At 40.3% G+C, this 10,257-nt stretch overlaps 1 long non-coding RNA gene across 5 annotated transcripts; it reads left to right on the top strand.

The window, feature by feature from the left end:
* Positions 1-25: 25 nt before the first annotated feature.
* On the top strand, positions 26-6,034 carry LOC148225537 (uncharacterized). Of its 5 annotated transcripts, XR_015808064.1 has the most exons (4): positions 26-536; positions 3,788-3,963; positions 4,255-4,385; positions 4,731-5,609. It is a non-coding gene; the product is annotated as an uncharacterized LOC148225537 (long non-coding RNA). The 5 variants fall into 5 exon arrangements; XR_015808062.1 differs by lacking the exon at positions 3,788-3,963 and having other exon boundaries at positions 26-544; XR_015808060.1 differs by having other exon boundaries at positions 26-544; positions 3,788-4,385.
* Positions 6,035-10,257: the final 4,223 nt, after the last annotated feature.

Here is a 10,257-nt window from a genome sequence, read left to right as displayed (position 1 = left end):
GGAGGGACGGCGAGAGGGCGGACCGGCGGCCGCTCGGCCGATGCCGACCCACGAGTGGCACCTCGTGGAAGGGAAATACTCCGGGCACGAGACCTGCCTCGTGGGGTTTCTTAAAGAGACAGAACGTTTCCATTCTCTGTGGGCGATCGTGGGTTTGTGCTCGTGCCCCTGGCGCTAAATGTGCTCGCTTAGGGGTAATTTAGGATGGGCGCGTTTTAAACCACCTCTCTATGCAGCACATGGAAGGGAATTAGTAACATATTTCAGTCTGAGAAGTTGCTGGTCAGCCTGGAGAAATTATGGCAGGTCTGCTACAAGGGCTCCCACCAGAATCACTGTCAACACAAGGAGCTCCTTCCACCTTCTGTGTCAGAATTTTTTGTGTGTACATATCGCGTCATCCAGATCAGTATTTTCCAAATCTAGCTGGCTGCTTGGCAGCTCACCTGATCCTCTAGGATTTCCAGCCGTTGATGGATGCTGTCAGAGGGGAAGGGTGGCTGCGAAGGTTCTGAAGAGCTGTGGAGCAAGGAGGGGTAAGAGGGTACGGCACCATTAACTTCTATGGTGTTGCTCTGGAAAATGGCCCAAAAATTTCACTTGCATGTAACATGGCAGTTTCATTATTCAAATTTCATATTATTGAGCAATAATGTGGTTCGCTTTTCTGGGGATTAAAAATAGGTAGTGGGGCTTTCCAGTAGAAATCATGAACCCACTGAGCTTTCTGACTTTTAACTGAGTTTTCTATCCCAGCTCAGCCACAGATAGGCAAGAAGCAGATCACTAAGCTGGGTTTCTCCTGCAGTGTAAGAGAAACACAGGAAAGGGAGCAGGACGTGGAGGTCAGAGCACCCTACAGCATGACAATCTGGTCTTCCACTTCTCCCTAAAATTCATCCAGTGTGTCAGCCTGAGCCGTCATGTAATTATTCTTAATGCACTGATTTATATAAGGTGTGAGCCAAGCTGTTTAACATGAGTTTTTTAGAAACAGGTGCTTTTGACTGTTTAAGCCACAAGTATGAGAGTGTGTGCAGCAGGGTGTATTTGGCAGGTTCTTCATGTGTAAAGAATTCAGGCACAGCCAATATTAAATTGGGCACAAATGTCTTCATTTTGTGAATGCCAGTTGCAGAGAGATCTCCACACCAGACGATCTTTTATATATGGGCTGGGCTGGTTCTTGTGAACCAAAAAGATCCTTTTGTGTTGTAAACTTCTGTAGATTTAACTTGTCCTCTAAATCAATTTTCTTGGCATCAGAAGCAGCTTCATGGTTAATGAAATTTTCTTTTATGATTATAAATAATTTTATAACACCCAGTCGAGTTTAGATGCAGCAGAAAGTTGGATACAGACAAAGTGAGGCAGTCCTAGTGTTTCTGCCTGTGTGTCTGTGTTTTAATTCTCCTCATGAAGTGCAAACTGATTAGTTAGAAACAACTAAACATTGTTCTCTGAAAGATTTGCAAAGTGTAACTAACAGCAGTGAGAAGCTGCTTTTTCTACCATATGTAGTAATAGAAAACCAGCACAAAACCTTAGCTCTGGTTAAGAGAAGAATAAGTAACCTGTTGTCTGAGGAAGGCTTGGAACTAAAAATGACAATGTTATCATGCGAAGCAACCTTAGTGCTATGAAAGCCTTCCATAATTTATTTCTGTTATTTTCCTATATCTTCAGAATTCTTTTTTTCCTACTGAATGGGATTTTTTTACTCTGTTCAGCAAGAGGAGAAAATAAACCTGAAAATGGTCTGTTTGCAAATCCTCAAACACTTGTTCCTAAGTCTATTAAAAAAGTAAACATTTGATCTAATTTTTAAGTAGTGTTGAAAAACTTGGCTAAATGCCAGTGATTCTTGCTTTGTGTTCACGATATTGAAATGTCATACTGATCATGTGTGCCGGTTTCAATGGGGCTTTTTGTGTTCGTCTATCTCTGCTTTTACATGTTAACTTTGTATCTTAGTACTGTAGAAACAATCGTGCAAAAAACTGGCTGTAAAGAAGATGCATAGAAGGCAAAGGATGGGAGATCAGGGGGTGTTCTACTGGAGAAAGTAGACATTAATTTATTTTACTATTTCACATAGAGTGATTATTTATTTGTAATTTTAATTCAGCTGAAAAAAGCTTCTTCCAAAGCATAGTGCAGTCTAAAGTGACATTTATTTTTGCTCTCTAAATATAATCTTACTGTCAGTTATGCTAGAGCTGTTTTTTAAGGGTGGAGGAAATACCTTCTTCAGAAAATATGGAATAGCAGTGATATGCTGCAACACATCTTATACTGTGCTTCCTGAATTGCCTTATGATTTTTGAATGGACACTTTACACACAGCTGTTTCAGGGCTTGCATTTTCACTTCAAATCTTCACAGGGATCACATGAACATTGAAGCAAATCTGTCTGGTGTTGAGCCAATGCAAATAGTTGTTTCAGTAAGGATTTTTACTTCATCATTTCAGTGAGACATTTGCACTATTTATGAAAGCTTCCAGTAATGGGCTCTCTACAGCTCCCTTGGCTTACAGGTTTCTCTCAAGCAATTTGAAAACTGATGTAAACCTTTCCTTTGTGTTGACATTGAATTTCTAATGGAACCTTATTGAGGCTGCAGCTTTCTTTAACATACAAAAGTGCTCCAAAATTTTCTGCACTGTTGAATGGGGGGGGGGGGAGTTAGCAGTAGTAAAAAGTAGTTTTAAGAAAATTAAAAAGTAATATTTTTAAAAATCTTTAGAAACCGGCATATATGTAGGTTCATATATTTACTGTGAGGCAAAATTATCTTTTAAAGGTGTTTTGCCTTTAAAAGTTAGAGTTGGAGATTTTTTCCTTTAGAGTTCCACATACGATGAATTACCTACTGGTAGTCAACTGTAGTTTGCTTCATGGAAGTCCACTTGCCTCTCCCACAAACTCTGTGTATTTTTTCAAATGCTCAAGCATCAGTTTTACATTTGACAGAACCTGCAGCCAGAATTTTGCAGTGTTTTATTGTGCTTGGGCTAAAATAGGAATCTGTCCACTTACACAGCTGAATTCCATGTTACAAAATGAAATTATTAGAGATTTAATTATTATCATTATATATTCTTGGTCAGCAAAATTCAGTCATCATATATTGAAATGGGACTTTAAATGCTTCACTTTCAGTAACTTTCAAAAGTACTACAAACAATGAAAATAAAATCTTTATGTCTTTTGCTTTTTTATTAAATGAAATTCATTTTGAAGCAGCAGCATCTTGGCTTTCTAGCTGATGGAAATGCAGAAGTGCAGAATACCTTCCCAGTTTTTGATTACTTCTTTTATATCACCTGCAAAGGGAGACCCAGAAACTTCAAGCTATTTCAGGGGCAATTAAATGCTTTACTCTCAAATCTTGCCTTTTGTGAAAACGAGAATGAATATGCATAACTGGTGATTTCTAAGTTATTCTGGTCTCAGCCTCTGTGCTGGAAGCTTGTTTGGCTTCACTGTGTTGTAGCCACCTCTTTTGGTTTGTCAGAGCTTTTGGATGTGTCCTTCTGGGATGTTACTGTCTTTTTCTCTATGATCTGTACATACACATTATCCTCTTTATTCATTTAATTTTCTGCCTTGTTGAATTGTGTAAAAACCCTTTTGACTTTTCTCACATTTTGGTTTTACTGTTGTCTTATCCATGAGGTGTTTTGCTGAGGAGAGCAGAGCTGTGTGTTTTATGCATGGGGGTTGCAACAGACACTTTTCCATTAAGATTTTTTTCTTCAGTGGTTTTTTTTTTTTAATTGCAGAGATTTCCTATTCTATGGTGCACCAGGGACTGGAAAGACACCGGTAGCTTGTGGACTTGCTAATGAATGTAGCCAGGGTAATGGGGGATTAATCTTTGTTTATGAGAAATGGTGTCAAGTGCTTGAGTGAATGGGTAGAAGAATATGAATGACAATTTTGTTTAATATTTGAGCAGGTAAGATTGAAATGTGCCACATGTTCTGTCTGAGTTGTAACTAATTTTCTGTGGTCAAGAAGAAATTCTTTTTCATGTTTTGTCAGGTCCTTCTACTGAAATGAGACTGTCTGTTTCCTTTTCCAGTGGGGTTTTGGGGGGGGCTGGAAATCTTGGGATGTACTGGGAAATATTAAAAATTCAAACAAAATTTTTCAAAGCACCACCATCCCCCTCAAAAAAAACCCAAACTAACCAGTTCCAGTGCTCTTGTAACCATAATGTTTTTCATGTATGTTCTCTTTCAAATAGTGCTGTTTTCCTGATGTCAGTGTTTTCTTTGTGGGCTTACCAGATGCAACCTTCAATTCTTCAATTATTTTCCTGGTTGAGATTGATGCTCTTGTTCCCATATGTACCAGCAAACAAGACCAGGTTCATAGGTAGGACACGCCTTGTATCTTGTGTAGACGGTGCTTGATCTTTGTGAAAAGAAGACTGCAACCTATTTAACTTGATGTGACACCTTCATTTAACCTGAAAACTAGTAATTCAGTGCTAGTGCATTTCAGATGATTTTTAAATGAGAATTGAAAACAATTCACTAAGCTTGAAATCAGCCCAAGGTCTGTGTTATCTTATCTGTATCTAATGTCTTAAAATTAGTCTTTTGCAAATCAGCATCTCATCATTAAAAGCTTGTCCTTTTTGAGGGATCAGTGGAGATAGTTATGTGGAACTGAAGAAAATTTATTAAACCAGTGAATGAAAATGTATTTTTCTGTTAGCTCTGTTGTAGGAACACTTCTGGCACTAATGGATGGGCTTCACTGGCAGAAAGGTTGGGGTAATCAGAGCCATCAGCAGACTGGAATCTGTAGATCCTGCTTTACAAAGACTGGACACTTTGTGCGAGAATTCCACTTCAACTTGCCAAACAAAGAGGTCAGAACTTCAACTCAGTGCTTATGAGGCAAAGTCCATCTTTTAACAAACCCCTGTAACAAGGCAGCTTTGCAGAGCAGTGCAAGTCTCCATCAGCAGTGTCCAGCTTGGACACCAGAGAGCTGTCTGGAGACTGCATTTACTGTGGAGGCCAGACCTGGTACTGGTACTGATGATCTCAGCAGGCAGTTAATTCTCTGATCATTTTTGGCTCCACTTTGACCAGTGAAGGAAATGTGATGCTGCCAGACACCAAAATATTTATAAAAGAATGTGTTTCTGAATTAATTATAAAGTATGGCTATACCATCTTGAAGGCAAAAAAAAACCAGTGTGCACACAAGAATTTCTTTTTGGTAAGAAAAGCTTTGATCAAGGCTGGTGCTGGAGCAAATTAAGTGTGTTGGGATCTAATGTTCTTACTTGTACTTATTAACAGAGACTTGGATTAAGATGTAAAGCACACTGCACAGGTGCAAGGCTTGGGAACCTTCTAGCTCATTGGCAACAGCTAAGCAAAAAAAATGAGTATGTAGCAACGAGAAAGTTTTGGGATGGGGGTGGTGTGTGGGGACAGTGTGCAAAACTGGAACCCTGGTTTTGTGTTTTTTTCTCTGGCTGTCACTAATACTTTTTAGCACTTTTTGGAAAAAAAAAAAAGATAAAAGGCTTCTTGGATTGAAGGCTAATAAAAATGCACTAAACAGCACATTTAGCACAAACATTCGTCTCCCGTTTTTATTTGCTTCCAGGAACAGAAGATGAGGTACCATGAAACAGATCTATTACATGATTCTCTACTGTGGAAGAATTCTAAAAATTTGCCATAATTAATCAGGAAATACTTCAAAGAAGGTCTTGCAAAGATCAGAGATAAGGATAAGTGACATTTGACATTTTCTGGACAAGTGACAGTAGTTTAAGTTATACCTACTCTTCTTGGTAGTAGTTGTAGCAATTTGGATTGGAGTGCTAGGACCGTTTTCCAGCTAGAACTGGCAGAAAAGCAAATTTAATGAGCTGAGACTGTCACCATGAAATTTTGCTTAATTGAACAGAATTTTATGAAAAATCTAAGTTTTCAAATAAGGTTTTTACTACAAATTTTTCCTCACAATCGTTAGATCTCACTTACAAAAACTCACTTTTGATAGAAGGTATACATGCCTTTTATTTCACTGCAACCTGTATCAAGTGTTTAATGTAACAAGTTGAGAATTATTAACTTTCCCACTTGAAGATGCAAAGAGTGTATTAATAACTGACCTTTAAAATGCTTAAAAGTATAGCAGATAAGAAAAGTATTTGTGTTGGGGTGAGGGCTTTGGCGGAGGGCAATTGTTTTTTTAAGAGAAAACTTAGGGCAAACTAAAGTGCAACTGTTTTAAGGCATGAAAAGGGATTTTCAAAAGTCACACATGAGACTGGACCCTGAAGCCATTGGACAGCTTCCTTGAAGAGCTGGCTGTGCTATAAAGAACTGTGTTGGTGAAATATGTGGTTAACCAAAACTTTTAAGGAAGAAAAAAAACCCAAACACCAAACGATCCCATGTTTAGATGATAGGTGCATAAAACTCCAGGAAGGACTTTCAGATGCACTTCAGGAGCCACAGGAAGCAAGAAATGATCTTCCCTGGGAGTCGGAACGTGGCACATGACAGCAAGCCAATGTTTGCTGTGCTACACTGAGCCTGTTCTGAAGGCTTTCCAGGGGGAAATTAGGAGCTGTTCCCAAAGTCACTGTGGGTTTTCCATCCTTCCAAGCTGCCCAAGAGATGTAAAGGGTGGAGCAGGAAGGACTCGTAGGACTGTCTGTGCTCGTATGACAGCAGGTGGTTGGCCAGGAACATGCCCTGCATCAGGCACTGCAGAATATAATTGAAGAAACAAGTGTTGCCCAGGCTTTGGAGGCCACCTTCAACATCCCACTTTTCCTCCCAGGCCATGGAACTCTTCTGGGGAAGAAGACCCATTCTGGCAGAGCCATTTTAAGACGGAGGACACTCATGGACAAGCACCAAAATTGCAGTGGTTGCAATGCCTTGGTTTTGGGTCGGTTCTTTCTTGCATGCTCAAACTCTTTGCAGAAATCAGAAGCAATTTAATTGTCCACACTCCTCAGTGCCTCTTGCTGCACACCCTATTCCTGCAGTGGTGCTGCACAGGACTTCCTGCCAAGCCTCATCTCCCAGGAGCTCGCCTGCAAATTTTCTTCAACTTCTGGATTTCTCATTCCCACAATATCTTCCATAAAGATCTGCACTCAACCCAGCTTTCCCACACCAGCACTCTGTGTCTCCTGGAAACCCGTGCCTGCCACAGGGGGCAAATCTGGAGTAACAAGGGTGGTCTGAGTTGGGGGTGTCTCTGCAGCCTCCTCATGGCTCCAGTCCCATTGTGTCGTGTTCAGGCACCACATGAGTGGATATAGCAAAGACTGAAACCAGCACTAGAAGCTGGGAATTAGATCAAGGTGCTTCAGCCCCAGCTGTCTCTGGACAGGGACAATTCCTGTCCTCCCTCTCCACAAGAAGAGACAGTGCATGGCATTAAAAAGCCACTATGGAATGGTCCTTCAGTGACTGGGAGAGACTGAAGGCAACCACAGAGACATAGGGTGATATAAGAGCTTCTCTAGGGATGTTGATTCCAACCCAGGGGCCCCAGCATCAAGGTGACCTCAATCCCAGGGACCCCAACAGCCCATGCCTGGAATCCCATGCTACATTCCAACCTACTGCCATCCCTCCCACATACACACCCCTTTGGGTACCATACCCTGGCAAGCTCATCCCAGCACCCTGTGCCTGCTGATACCCCCCATTCAACCAGCATTGTTCCACCTTAATCAGTGTCCCTGTCTTAAACAGTAAATGCTGGACTGATGCCAGAGGGTTGTGTGTTTCCTGGGTGTCCCCATGCACTGGCTATGTGTCCTTTGGTGTCAAGTCCAGCCAGAACACACCCATGTCTTTATAGGTTTGTGTGTCCTATGGATCTGCATGCCCAAAACTAGCACACATCTCCAGGGATGGAAGGACTTAGAAATGAGAAATTAAGCAATTTTTTTCTCATCTGTCATTCTGTAAAGTGACAAGATTTCACCTGTTGATCATCTTTCTCTTTGCTCTTCTTTCATTTTTTTCCCCATGTTTGTGGTTTTGGCTCTTTTCCAGTTCTCTTCCATTTCCAGTGTGCTGCTTCCTGTGCTGCTGCTGCTCCTTTTTCTTTCTCTTTTTCTTGTTGCCTTGACTCTCCAGAGCTGGCACTGCTACTCTGCCTTCCAACCTGACTCTCTAAAGGCTGAGGCTACACTTACCTGCAATCCACTATAACCCCCCATCTATAATTAATGGGTGAATATGATCTGGAATTGAGAGCATGAAGCTATCAATGTTCATTAGTGACAGAAATTTCTGGTACACAGCAATACTGTCTGGTCTAGGGATTTCACTGGTGTAACCTTTGAAGATGTTGAGCTGGCTGGGTCTGATGTTTCAACCAGTCTCTTTTCCATTCTCTAGAACAGTGAAGAGTCACCAATCTCCAGGTTAATGAATAAACCACATTTCATAGTACTCCAAATTAAACTAAATACTGACATTTTTGAAGGCTAAATCTCTCTCTATAGCCACACCACGAGAAGAAGGAGAAGGCAACAATTTTCCTTCTGCAGATGGTCACTAGATGAACTAAGAAAATAGGTCAGACTAGAAAAAACTTTTTTTGACAGCTAGAAATGACTTTTCCTTGCTATTACTGTTAGTACAGTACAGTACAATTGAACTGCAGGTTCAATTGAAGGACAATATTGTGTGCTCACAGCTCACCAGGCTGTTGGTTGAAGATCCTTGGAAAATCACGCAGATACAGCTGACAGTGGCATCTCTGCCTCACCTCTGCAGCTCAAACACCTCATCTATTGCCACTTAAATGGAGGCTTTTTGGATTTCTAACCCTCCCCTGCCTGCCTTCAGAACATCTTTGCTTAAAGAAATGGTCCAAGTCCAATGGGTTCATATTTTCTATCACATTACCTCAGCCACTAACCTCTCCTAGCCAGTAATTTCACTCAGAGAGAAGAGGCAGGAATTCAGGCCAGTAGCACTGACATTCCAGAGCATAAAATGGTTCATCAAGAGGAGACTACTGTGAGAGCGTGGGAGATGGGATGTATTATTACTTGCTAAAACTGCAGGCATTTAAAAAATGAATTTACCATTCATTTTACTTGCATTAAATTTACAGTCTTGGAAAAGTGTCATTGTCATAGAGGTTACAGGTAGGGCTGGCTCCTATGCCTCAAAGGCTCTAGAAACCCATCATCTCTCTCAATAATGTTAGAACCATTTATTCAGCCATCTACAGATTTTGGGGGAAAAAAACCCATCAGGACCCAGAACTAGGAAAAAAAAAAGTCCTTTTTCTGTGTTAACTGTGGTAATACAAGTCTGACACAGCAGGCTCAGCAGGAACCAGCAACTGAAGGGGCCTAGATCTGACCTAAGCAGAAAATGTAAAGTAACTTTTCAGCTAATATATTCGATGCAGCTAAAGATTGGAAATACAGACCATCACTCCAGGCAAAACATTCACTGTAGAAACATTATTATATAAACCAACAGAAACATTCAGTCTTTTTTTCTCAGTTAATCAGTTACCAGCCAATGAAATTGAGTACACAAATAAGTCCTATGGTTATATAAAATTCATTAATAACGTTTAAATTATCATATATACCATCTGTAAGTAACTTCTAAGTAAATATTGCTAAATTCATTTTCCCTGATTTGGGAGAAAGTGAGAAAAAGATGTATTTTAAGAGGAAAGCTCTTCAATTGGTGTTTAATACTTCATGCAGCTCAATGGACATGGGATGGTTTTTAATTATCAGTTCTTCCAGACAACTGCAGTCATATAAAGGTGTCAGGGAGACAAGAACTGACCCGTTTCTCTGGCCACATGTGTGCACTGTCTCACACACTCTGAACACCACAACTCTTGCAGCATGCAAAGTTCTCAAGACATCACAGCACATGCATTATTCTCAAAGTATCACCATTTATAGAGTCTAGTTTCACATAGGGGGACCAGTTCTAGTCATTAAACAACTAGCTTTTAGTAAAAAATAATAATGAAAAAGCAAAGAGCATCCCAAAGAATATTTCCATGAAGGAAATACTATGAAACAAAAATGGGATTTTTACTACTCTTGTGATTTTTGCCTGGTAGTCCCTACAAGGTAAAACGATATAAAGCATACAGAATTAGCTAAAAGTAAACACAAAAAACCAAATAGACAAACTTCTGTGCCTTTAAGTAATCAAAAAGCAGTTACTGAAAAAAAGGAAAGGACAAAGTTAGAAGT

The sequence above is a fragment of the Sturnus vulgaris genome, chromosome 1, assembly GCF_052056855.1.
Source record: "Sturnus vulgaris isolate bStuVul1 chromosome 1, bStuVul1.hap1, whole genome shotgun sequence".
Classification (NCBI taxonomy): Eukaryota; Metazoa; Chordata; class Aves; order Passeriformes; family Sturnidae; genus Sturnus; species Sturnus vulgaris.
The sequence above is the reverse complement of the archived record's forward strand: the minus strand, read 5'-3'. Positions and strand labels throughout refer to the sequence as shown.